Source organism: Abramis brama, assembly GCF_963993115.1.
Source record: "Abramis brama genome assembly, chromosome: 3".
Taxonomy (NCBI): domain Eukaryota; kingdom Metazoa; phylum Chordata; class Actinopteri; order Cypriniformes; family Leuciscidae; genus Abramis; species Abramis brama.
Window position 1 is genome coordinate 48,476,548 of NC_139965.1, and position 12,648 is coordinate 48,489,195.

General features: G+C 41.7%; 1 protein-coding gene across 13 annotated transcripts in view; it reads left to right on the forward strand.

Moving 5' to 3' along the window:
- Positions 1–12,648, forward strand: part of LOC311079646 (receptor-type tyrosine-protein phosphatase delta) — a 687,052-nt gene that overhangs the window by 244,507 nt on the left and 429,897 nt on the right. The gene's annotated exons all lie outside the window — the stretch shown is intronic.

Genomic DNA, 12,648 nt, shown 5'->3' on the forward strand with positions numbered 1-12,648 from the left:
ATGATTCAACACCTATGGCAACATTAGACCTGATCAGAATTAAAATAACCATCTGTTTTAGTTCACCTCAAGCATCAAATATAGAGAAATGCAGTGTTGTTTATATTTTGTATCCATGCACATCATTATAGCAAAAAAAAAAAAGTCATGATGCTTTATTGTTAGCATATACAGAGTGTGTTAATAATTCAGCACTCACCATAAACATGTCAATCACAGTGTTATTCAGTATTATTTATACACTTTTAAAGCATTTATAAATATTTAATATTTAGAATTTTTTAATTTTTGTTATTTTATTACTTCAACTTACAGTACACTTTGTTTTATTTTATGTTAGTTTCAGTTTCAGTCTTTTTCATTTCAGTTAGCACACTGAAGCGTTTCTGTGACTTATTAGCTCTAGATTTCTTTTTGGATCATGTTGTTTAAAATAATCCAAAAAGTATGTACATATAATTTTATTGTGTTTATTTACTATACATAAAATGCATGCTATGAAATAAGCCATAGCATTACAAACGAGTCAAGTGTTCAAACAAAAAAAATCTAAAATGTTTCCACCACAGAATGGAACAAACAAAATGAATAGTCTGATATGTGATGCATATGTGATTATCTTGTTATAATGTACATACAGCAGCCTCAAAAATGATTTTAATGTGCAAATCACACTTAAAATGTGCAAGTGTGTATGTATTACATTGTGGAAATTAAGTCAAGTGGCATTTATTTTAAAGATAAACAGCACAAGAACAATTCAGCCAAAGTATTTTACAAAATACAATTTGTTAGGCTTCAAAAATTTGAAGGAATAGTTAGGACCAGGTATAACATAACCACTGACAGGTGAAGTGAATAACACTGATTATCTCTTCATCACGGCACCTGTTGGGTGGGATATATTAGGCAGCAAGTGAACATTTTGTCCTCAAAGTTGATGTGTTAGAAGCAGGAAAAATGGGAGAGCGAGTTTGACAATTGTGATGGCTAGACGACTGGGTCAGAGCATCTACAAAACTGCAGCTCTTGTGGGGTGTTCCAGCTCTGCAGTGGTCAGTACCTATAAAAAGAGGTCCAAGGAAGGAACAGTGGCGAACCGGCGACAGGGTCATGGGCGGCCAAGTCTCATTGATGCACGTGGGGAGCGAAGGGTGGTCCGTGTGGTCCGATCCAAGAGACGATCTACTGTAGCTCAAATTAATGCTGGTTCTGATAGAAAGGTGTCAGAATACACAGCGAATGCAGTGTGATGCTTTGGGCAATGTTCTGCTGGGAAACCTTTGGTCCTGCCATCCATGTGGATGTTACTTTGACACGTACCACCTACCTAAGCATTGTTGCAGACCATGTACACCCTTTCATGGAAACGATATTCCCTGGTGGCTGTGGCCTCTTTCAGCAGGATAATGCGCCCTGCCACAAAGCAAAAATGGTTCAGGAATGGTTTGAGGAGCACAACAATGAGTTTGATGTGTTGACTTGGCCTCCAAATTTCCCAGATCTTAATCCAATCGAACATCTGTGGGATGTGCTGAACAAACAAGTCCGTTCCATGGAGGCCACACCTCGCAACTTACAGGACTTAAAGGATCTACTGCGAACATCTCAGTGCCAGATAGCACAGATCACCTTCAGGAATCTAGTGGAGTCCATGCCTAGACGGGTCAGGGCTGTTTTGGCAGCAAAAGGGGGACCAACAAAATTTTAGGAAGGTGGTCATAATGTTATGCCTGATCGGTGTATATTGTTCATAATAAATCTTGAGACCAGCAGGTTAAAAATAATTTAAGTTTGGCTCAGAAATTTGAAGTTAGCTCTGAGAAATCATTTGAGCACATCTGCATCTAATGGGGATGAAATTCAGGCATAGATATCTTTTCTTCTTTTTTTAAATCTTCTTTACTCTTAATTCTTTTTAATTATTTAGATTTACAAGATTAACAATGAAAGTAAAAAACAATATTAACAGAAGGGAGGAAAAGAAATTCTGCATATATACATATCCAATAAATGCTACATAGCGTGCACAGCTGTATTCTTATACATGCATATTCTTAAATACCAATGAACATATGCATACATACCTCTAAATATATGTACTGACCCCCCAATTAAAACGAGAGAAAAAAAAAAAAAACAGAACAACAAAGCCAAACAGGCGAGGTTAACCATTCCTATAACAATAACTGTTAACTTGATTGAGGATGTCTTCACATTCTTTATATACAGTGAGGAAAATAAGTATTTGAGCACCCTGCTATTTTGCAAGTTCTCCCACTTAGAAATCATGGAGGGGTCTGAAATTGTCATCGTATGTGCATGTCCACTGTGAGAGACATAATCTAAAAAAAAAAAATCCAGAAATCACAATGTATGATTTTTTAACTATTTATTTGTATGATACAGCTGCAAATAAGTATTTGAACACCTGAGAAAATCAATGTTAACCCTCTGGGGTCTGGGCTGTTTTTGGGGCCCTTGAGATGTTCTGACATGCCCTGACATTTGTGCTTTTTTCAGTTGCTTATAAACATATTAATGGCAAAGGTGTAAATTCACTCTATATAGCACAAACAGGGCTACCATAATATGTGAGCCACGTGTATGTACATGTTTTCATTTTTGAGAGAATAATGTTTATGCATGGTTATTGAAAAAACTAAAAACTAAAGTTTCTGAAATAAGGCCACAAAACACATAGTAAATATGTGTCAATAAGACTTTTGACTAATGGATGTAGTCGCCTAGAGTTATTTCTTCAAAATGATGTGAAAATCATCCTGCCTAATCATTCACATAAAACGATACATTGATTTAAGTTTTGTGAAACACTTTTAGTTTGGAAAGCCAATATGCGGATGGGGCGTAAACGATCATGCATATTTAGTAGTTCACACCTGATGTGCTGAAGGGCCGCTGTGCCTTGGTGAAACGGTGTTTGTACATGAAGAGCTCTTTTCCAAAACGCCATAAACCTAAAAAGCTGCCTCAAAGATCCACCAAAAGTAATGATTATGAATATGTAAAATATTGCAATTGCAATAAGACATTTTAATTGTTTATTAACTTCTGGCAAAGATGAAGTTGACAATAGGCTATTGACTCGCGATCTTCGCAGTAGGCTAGTGAACGCACCGGAGAAATGCACATTTATTAGGCTACATAGTTTTTTGTTTTGGATGGTTTTGTTTAGAACCAGCTTTCTGTAAATATATTTCACATTTTTTAGACATGTGAGGCGAGTAGGCTACGGTCTGGTTAATGATGATCTCCAGTTCAAGCACCTTATGTTGTGATTGCTAGCCTATATTTACTTTTTATGTATTAAATCCCGGAAATTTGTTAATGAAATGAATGAAAAATTAAGATACAATTAATACAAAACGAAATTCGTTTTAAAGAAAGGATTTGTACTTTCTGTTTTGAGGTCTCTGTGAAAGTTTGAAAGTCTTTTAGTGCTGCTTTCAGAGCGCTCGTGTCCATAATGGAGAACTGTCACGTAATATTGTTTTTTCCTCATAAATGCGAACACGAAAAATAAAGGACAAAAGACTTTTAAGTAAAACTTACTCCGAAATTGTGTCCTCGGCGGGATCAATTCGCTCTTCAAAATGCTGCCGTTCGTCGTCTGAGTTACAATCTTCCTCTGAGGAAAAGGTGCATTCTTCCTCGCTGTCCAGAATCATCTGAAGGGCGTCTTTACCGGGGAAGCGTGCCATACTCAAAACGCGATGAACTATCAGTAAGTCTGATGAAGAAACTGTGTTTTTATGGCATTGATCGGGGGGTGTATGCGATGCATACTAGATCACCTAAACTATTTACCATGTGAATAGCGCCGGGGGCGGGGCGGCCGCAGCTTATTATAGAGATAATGAGGCAGAAGGAAAAACGGTACCTCTCCTTGCTTTCAAACGGATTACATGAGTTGAAAACATTTGTTTTTTATATAAATTACTTCATTTAAAAGAAGAGATTCCAAGCTTCATAAAGACATATCTCACGTGTCTGTGTGAGAAGTATTCGCTGAGTTACAGTTCATTTTCGGACGCGTTTCAGAATGGACTTAACTGGCAGAGAGAAGGCAGAACTCGCTTCGTGTTTATTTTTCTTTATTTGGCGAAAAGCACCACACTTTGTTTTTATTGTGAGTATACACAAAAATAATACACATTTAACAGAATCGATTGATGTACGAAACTCCTATGAACAATCAAAGTCAACAGAGTATTTATGAGTTTCTTTTACACTGATAATTAAAAGCGAGCTGGTATCGCCAGCGATACCGCCAACCTCAGGGGGTTAATATTTGGTACAGTAGCCTTTGTTTGCAATTACAGAGGTCAAACGTTTCCTGTAGTTTTTCACCAGGTTTGCACACACTGCAGGAGGGATTTTGGCCCACTCCTCCACACAGATCTTCTCTAGATCAGTCAGGTTTCTGGGCTGTCGCTGAGAAACACAGAGTTTGAGCTCCCTCCAAAGATTCTCTATTGGGTTTAGGTCTGGAGACTGGCTAGGCCACGCCAGAACCTTGATATGCTTCTTACAGGGCCACTCCTTGGTTATCCTGGCTGTGTGCTTCGGGTCATTGTCATGTTGAAAGACCCAGCCTCGACCCATCTTCAATGCTATAACTGAGGGAAAGAGGTTGTTCCCCAAAATCTCGCAATACATGGCCCCGGTCATCCTCTCCTTAATACAGTGCAGTCGCCCTGTCCCATGTGCAGAAAAACACCCCCAAAGCATGATGCTACCACCCCCATGCTTCACAGTAGGGATGGTGTTCTTGGGATGATACTCATCATTCTTCTTCCTCCAAACACGTTTAGTGGAATTATGACCAAAAAGTTCTATTTTGGTCTCATCTGACCACATGATTTTCTCCCATGACTCCTCTGGATCATCCAAATGGTCATTGGCAAACTTAAGACGGTCCTTGACATGTGCTGGTTTAAGCAGGGGAACCTTCCGTGCCATGCATGATTTCAAACCATGACGTCTTAGTGTATTACCAACAGTAACCTTGGAAACGGTGGTCCCAGCTCTTTTCAGGTCATTGACCAGCTCCTCCCGTGTAGTTCTGGGCTGATTTCTCACCTTTCTTAGGATCATTGAGACCCCACAAGGTGAGATCTTGCATGGAGCCCCAGTCCGAGGGAGATTGACAGTCATGTTTAGCTTCTTCCATTTTCTAATGATTGCTCCAACAGTGGACCTTTTTTCACCATGCTGCTTGGCAATTTCCCCGTAGCCCTTTCCAGCCTTGTGGAGGTGTACAATTTTGTCTCTAGTGTCTTTGGACAGCTCTTTGGTCTTGGCCATGTTAGTAGTTGGATTCTTACTGATTGTATGGGGTGGACAGGTGTCTTTATGCAGCTAACGACCTCAAACAGGTGCATCTAATTTAGGATAATAAATGGAGTGGAGGTGGACATTTTAAAGGCAGACTAACAGGTCTTTGAGGGTCAGAATTCTAGCTGATAGACACCCTCTGGGGACCACAAACGCGCCCGCGCGTTTTGCTTGGTTTTTTTTTTTAGCAATGAAAATAAACACTAAATGCTCTGTTAATTTTGATCTTTCATTTTCGTGTAATACATCAATCGATCCTGTTCAGTTTCTATTTTTTTCTGTATACTCACAATAAAAATAAAGTCTTTTGCTTTTTGACAAATAAAGAAAAATTAACATGATGCGATTTCTGCCTTCTCTCTGTCAGTAAACTCCCATTTGAAACGCGTTCGAAAATTATCTATAACGCCGCGAAAATTCAGTCAAACAGGCAAACAGACCCACGGGCATAAAGCTTGAGATCGCATCTTTTAAATGAAGTAATTTATATAAAAAACAAATATTCTCAGCTTCTGTAATCTGTATAAAAAGAGAGCGACTCCTGTCGAGCTCATTACTAGCTAATTCACAGTAATTGTGACCACTCCCCGGAGAGCGCGTGCTATTCAAACGCAAATTCTGAGAACTATTTCAGAGCTGTGAAACGCCCACATCAGCTGTAAACAAAGCGCGTCGCGACTCCTCGCGAGTGAGACATTATAGCCTACCTTATGGAGAAAAGATTCCTCAGAACAGTGCTGATGAGGAGCAATATCTCCTGAAATGAGGAGCAGATTCCGCTGAGGAGTGAGGTAGGCTGTTTTCTTTTCTCACGTGTGGAATAACGTTATGGAATAACGTTAGTGTAGGCCTATGTAAACCGCAAAAAGATGAATCGCATTTCTATAATATGACTCGCCTTTCTGTGAGATGAATGAAGGGGACATATTTGTAAAGACTGTTTAGCCTAAATATGAATCGCGCGTCTGTGTGTGAAAGAATAAACTGCTTTGCTATAGCCTACTGAGATGAGTAAAAATCGACTGGAATATGTCGAAATAAAATGTATTTGTATAAGCAACGTATTAAACTGCAAAAAAAATACTATTTTTGTCAAAAATAAATTCATAGACTAAGATGTTAGATGTTCCAATGTTGGCTATATTCAAACTAATGAATACATATGATAAAATGTAGGCCTATAATCTTTTTTTCTTTTTTTTTTTACAAAGAAAGAGTACACTTGAAATATTGTTGAAATTGTAATTATTGTTGTAATTGTAACATTTTTAATAAAATAGCAAAACATATTTACAAGAGAGATGTAAGCGAAATCTTAAATGGTCAATATAAGTCTTCTTCTAAATACATCTTTTGTCCTTGCATTGTGGCTCAGTCAGTGTCACACCTGAATGAATGGCTCATTATGCAGAGTGGGTGGGACATTGTAATCTAAGGTGTAAACTACTCCTCCCCCTCGCATATTGGCTTTCCAAGCAAAACCTGTTTTACACCATTTAAATCAATGTATTTTTTTTTTGTGAACGATAAAGCAAGACTATTTTTACATCATTTTGAAGCTAGAACTCAAAGGGACAACATCCATTAGTCAAAAGTCTTGTGGACACATATTTAATATGTGTTTTGTGGTCTTAATTCAGCAACTTTCATTTTAATTTTTTCCAATAACCACGCATAAACATTATTCTCTTAAAAATACAAACATCTACATACACGTTGCTCGCATATTATGGTAGCCCTGTTTGTGCTATATAGAGTGAATTTACACCTTTGCCATTAACATGTTTATAAATAACTGAAAAAAGCACAAATGTCAAGGCATGTCAGAACATCTCAAGGACCCCAAAAACAGCTTGGTCCCCAGAGGGTTAAGTTTCACTTGAGTGTCTAAATACTTTTGGGAGTCAATGTATACTACAAAGTGTCCAAATGAAATAAACTATTGAGAGTATGTTTATCACACATGCACACACACACACACACACACACGCACACACACACACACACACACACACACACACACACACACATGGTTTCGCTTTCTTTGTTGGGACTCACCATAAGCGTAATGTTTTTTATACTGTAAATTGTATTTTCTATCCCTAAACCTACCCATCACATTTAGTCATTTAGCAGACACTTTTGTCCAAAGCAACTTACAAATTAGGACTAAATTAAAAGAGTCTTTGTGAAGGAGGCAAATACAACGCAAGAAGTGATCAAAGTACAAAGTTCAGGCATTGCTCAGAGTAGTAAAAGCCAGAAAAGGGCGGATTAAAGGAAAAGTAAATATATATATATATATATATATATATATATATTATTATTATTATTTTTTTTTTTTTTTTTTTTTTATGAGGTTAAGTGCTCACGGAAGAGATGAGTCTTCAGTTCCCTTTCAGACGGCCACGTTCGACGTAGTCGACGTGTCGACTGATTGGGATCACGCTAGGGAGCCTGTCATCTTCGAGTATTGTAAAAACGAGCCAATGTACATTGGCGTGTGAGATTTGCACATCACGCTCTGCCCCGCAGTGCGGGTATAAAAACGGAAACGGATGCACACACCACTTGTCTTTTGCTTCGGAGCCAATCGGTCTTCATGCCGATGTCTCTGAAGAGTGTGTTGTATTACAACGAGCGAGTGTGTTGGTGCTTCTTCAGGAAGTCTCTCCCGGTGCTAGTGGTTTTACAGCACGTGACAACGGTGGTCACAAGCTTTCTAAGCTCTCAACTGCTGTTTTAACAGCAAAGCAAATTTATATTTGTGTTTGCTTGTCTGTCAGCCGGTTGAGGGCGAAGAGTATGAGTGCTTCACTTGTACAGGCTGTGTGCTCCGGCACTGGTGAGAGCGTTTATTTCCTGAATATGTTTATTTTTCAAGATGTCATTCCGCTCGTACGTTTCTGGATGCGGCCGTTCCCTGTCCCCCTGTGATGGTCACAATTGTTGCATCACGTGTTTGGGCTCAAAGCACGCTGAAGTAGCTTTTGTGGATAGTTTGTGTTCTCATTGCGGGAACATGACTGTCTCGGTGTTGAGATCAAGACTCGCCTTCGTCCGCGAAGGTGGAGTCCCCATTTCCACACCCCACCCTCAGGTGCTGTGTGAGTTGGGTGATTTCTGCCCGGTAACCATTCCCCGTGGACTCCTCACGATTCCATCACACCGATGGCCTGTCTGTAATGGATGGGCCAGAGGTTCCTTCAATAGGATGCCGATAACATCAGAGGGTTAGCTGGGCTCTGGAGATGATGACTCAGCTGCGTTGTCCCCTGTCTGTCGCGGCACACCTGTGTCCGGCGGCCGCTGCATCTGGGTCGGGGGAGCCTCGTTTCCCCTCGCGGGCCTGTGAGTTTTTGTCTGTTCTTACAGACGGAGCTTATAGAGCTCCTCTCTGCATGCCATGGCGTTGTTACAGGTCTATCAGGCCAAAACACTCATGGACATGCACAAGGGTAGTCTAGACCTTGCGCTCATGAGTGAGCTCTGCACTGCAACTGGCTTTCCGGAGCACAAGCGTTGCGGCCTGCGCGATCGGTCTAGCGACGTTCACCCTGGTGGTTCAGTAACGCCATAGTTGGCTCAGCCTGGTTGAGATGGCGGATGCGGACAAGGTTCGGTTCCTGGACTCCCCAATTTCCCAGGTTGGGTTGTTCGGTGACGCGGCGGAGAACTGCGCACAACAGTTCTCTGCTGCTCAGGCGCAGATGGAGGAGGTCCGACCGCTCACGTTCCCGCTGGGCCACCGCAGCAGCCTTCACTCAGGCTTCGGCGGAGAGCTAGCCGTAGGCAGGCCGCCCAGCCTGTATCAGACGCTGCCAAACCAGGTGGCAAGAGCGAGACTAAGCATCCCTGATATAGGCCACCCAGGGACGGGGGGAGTTCTTAAGATGGTTTCTGTTCCACCGCAGGCTCCCCAGATTCCAGTGGTTTCCAAATTGTCAGAAGAACAAATTCCTCTATTCCTGGGTTCCAAGAGGACGAGCGAAGGGTGAAAGAACCCCTGTCATGCGTGCGGAAATCGCAGTCCTACTGGTGAAGGATGCGATAGAGCCGGTTCCCCTAGCCGAAATGAAGTACGGCTTCTACAGACCCTACTTCATTGTACCTCCGGGCAGAGGATCTTTTTTCTCGGTATGGAGCTGGACTCGGTCAAACAGACGGCACGCCTCACAGAGGAACGTGTCCAGTCAGTGCTGAACTGCCTGAACACGTTCAAGAGCAGGACGGTGGTCCCACTGAAACTTGGGTGGGCGAGGTGGGCGTGGCAGAACGGCACGCTATGGGTGACAATCACTCGAGCCTGCTGCCGATCCTTCAGCCCGTGGTTAGACCCTTCGTTTCTCTGGGCCGGAGTGCCCCTAGAACAAGTGTCCAGGCACGCTGTGGTCTTCACAGATGCCTCCAATACCGACTGGGGCACCACGTAAAACGGGCATGCAGTAGCGGGGTTCTGGACAGACCCCCATCTGCATTGGCACATCAATTGCCTCGAGTTGTTGGCAGTACACCTTGCTTTGAGACGCCTCAAAATGCTGCTGCAATGCTACAAGCATGTACTGGTCCGTACGGACAACACTGCGACCGTTGCGTACATCAACCATCAAGGTGGTCTACGCTCCCGTCGCATGTCACAAGTCGCCCGCCACCTCCTTTTATGGAGTCAAAGCATCTGAGGTCGCTTCGTGCCACTCATATCCCCAGCCTGCTCAATCGTGCCGCCGCCGAGCTCTCACGACAGCATGTGGCCCCCGGAGAGTGGCGACTTCATCCTCAGGTGGTTCAGCTGATCTGGGACCACTTCCGAGCCGCACAGATCGATCTGTTAGGCAAACTCATTGGACTCGGACTCCGGACTCGTACCATTGCCAGTTGTTTTATTACCTGACCGGGGGCACTCTCGGCACAGATGCAGGGACCACACATGAAGTTTCCAGAGGTCTGGTTGCGGGTGCCATATGGTGCCGCGTCCCTGAGAGAGAAGGTCCTCCCTCAGAGGAATGGGCCACGGAGGGGCTGACGAGAGGAGCACAAGTTCGGGGAACCAGGTCCGGTTGGGCCAATAAGGGGCAACTAGCAAGACCTTCTCCTCTTCCTTCCTGACCTTGCACAATGTCTGTGCAAGAAGGCTCACTGGGGGAAACGCATATTTGCGAAGGCCCCGGGGCCAGCTGTGTGCCAACACAGCTGGTTCCCCGAACTTGTGCTCCTCTCGTCAGCCCCTCCGTGGCCCATTCCTCTGAGGGAGGACCTTCTCTCTCAGGGACGCGGCACCATATGGCACCCGCAACCAGACCTCTGGAAACTTCATGTGTGGTCCCTGGACGGGACGCGGAGGTTCTAGTTGATCTACCACAATCAGTCATAGACATAGGCACCCTCTATGAGGCATGCTTACGCATTGAGGTGATTGGTGATCGTTGATTGGTGTTCTTCTCACAGAGAAGACCCCCGAAGGTGCTCGATCGGGACCGTGCTTTCTTTCCTGCAAGAGGGGTTGGAGCGAAGGCTGTCTCCCTCCACCCTCAAAGTGTTTGTTGCCTCTATTGCCACATATCACGATGCAGTGGATGGGAAATCCGTGGGAAGGCACTACCTGGTCGTCAGGTTCCTTAGGGGAGCGACGAGACCCCTCCATACCCTCTTGGGACTTATCTCTGGTGCTGACCGCACTTCAGAGACCTCCATTTGAGCCTCTGCAGTCAGTCGAGTTAAAAATTCTGTCGTTAAAGACAGTTCTCCTGCTTGCATTGGCTTCCATCAAGAGGGTACACAGCAAAATCAGCAGTGCTAATTCAACACCTATAGAGTTAAATTCAACACTTTAAAAGTGTCTATATTGGTCCACACTAGATCGAGTTAAAACTACACTTTTCAAAATGTTAAATATTTAACACTATGACAGAGTTGCAGCAACTCTCTAAATAGTTAACATTTAACACTACTCAACACTGGTTAGTGTTGAATTTACCCAACACCAGTGCGTAGTGTCAAAATTTAACACCAAACAGTGTTTTTCTTTCAACACTACCGAGTTGTTGCCATATTAACACTACATAGGATGTAAAGTTTAACATAAAATGCAACTCTTGTAGAATTGATCTGTATTGATTTGTAACACTATTGGGAATCAATTTATACATTTCAGGAGTGTTAAATTTTACTCAAATTGAGTTTGTATTTATGAGATGTGCTTTTTGACAAAAGGAATCTTTTCAGAAATAAAAGCAAAGCATTTAACCTATTGATAACATTGAAAGCACATCAAAACAATCCAGAAAGTTAAAATGTAACCTTAGTCTGGGATCATAGTAGAAGTCTGTTCATTGTAAAGTTAAAAATAAAGGCAAAATGCAAACAGTTGTTTTAACAAACTAGTTTTTATTAACGAACAAGTCCCTTTACATCATAGGTTAACTTTTAAAATAAATGAAGGCAAAATATAGCCATTTCTGTCATCAGAATTATGTGAAAGCTGCTCATCAAATGGTCTATCTAATACTTCAAGTCCTGTACATGTCAGTGAATGTAATTCCTGTGTCAGTGAAGTTGAGTCAATACCTTCGACTTTGCAACAGTACAGCAACAACATTCAACAGATGAAAAACAGTTACAGAATATGAGTGGATCAGTTGTGTCCAGTTCCTAACAGTAAAGTTCAGTGCATAGGTGTTTCACAGAGCAGGAAAGGCTGTGCAGATCCAACTTTCTCAAAATCCTGTAGTGCTGGTTCCCTAGACAACACAAAACCAGATCATTTACAATTAATACTATTTGTGTTTTATAAATACAGCAAGTTTATGGTGGAAAAAGTTCAATCATCTTAGACTTTAGTGACTCAAACAATAAACTATTTTGGTTAGATTAAGACTTGAATTTACTGATTTCCAAGTAAATTAAAGACTTAATTCATCCAAAAATGTACATTCTGTCATTAATTATTCACCCTTATGTTGTTCCAAACCAGTAAGAGTTTTGCTCATCTTCGGGAACACTTAAGATATTTTTTATAAAATCTAAGCGATTTCTGTCCCTTCATCGACAGCCTATTCAACTATCACTTCCAAAGCCACAGAAAGGTATAAAGGAAATCATAAGTAATCCATGTGACTCAAGTGGTTTAACCTCAATTTTTTTTTATGAAGCAACAAGAGTGCTTTGTTTGCACGAAAAAACTACAACAAAAAATCTCAACTTTATTTACAAATTATTAATCTTCGATGCACGCTCACTTAACAACGCATTTTGGAAATTAATATTTTATAAATTAAGTGGTAAATGTTTTGT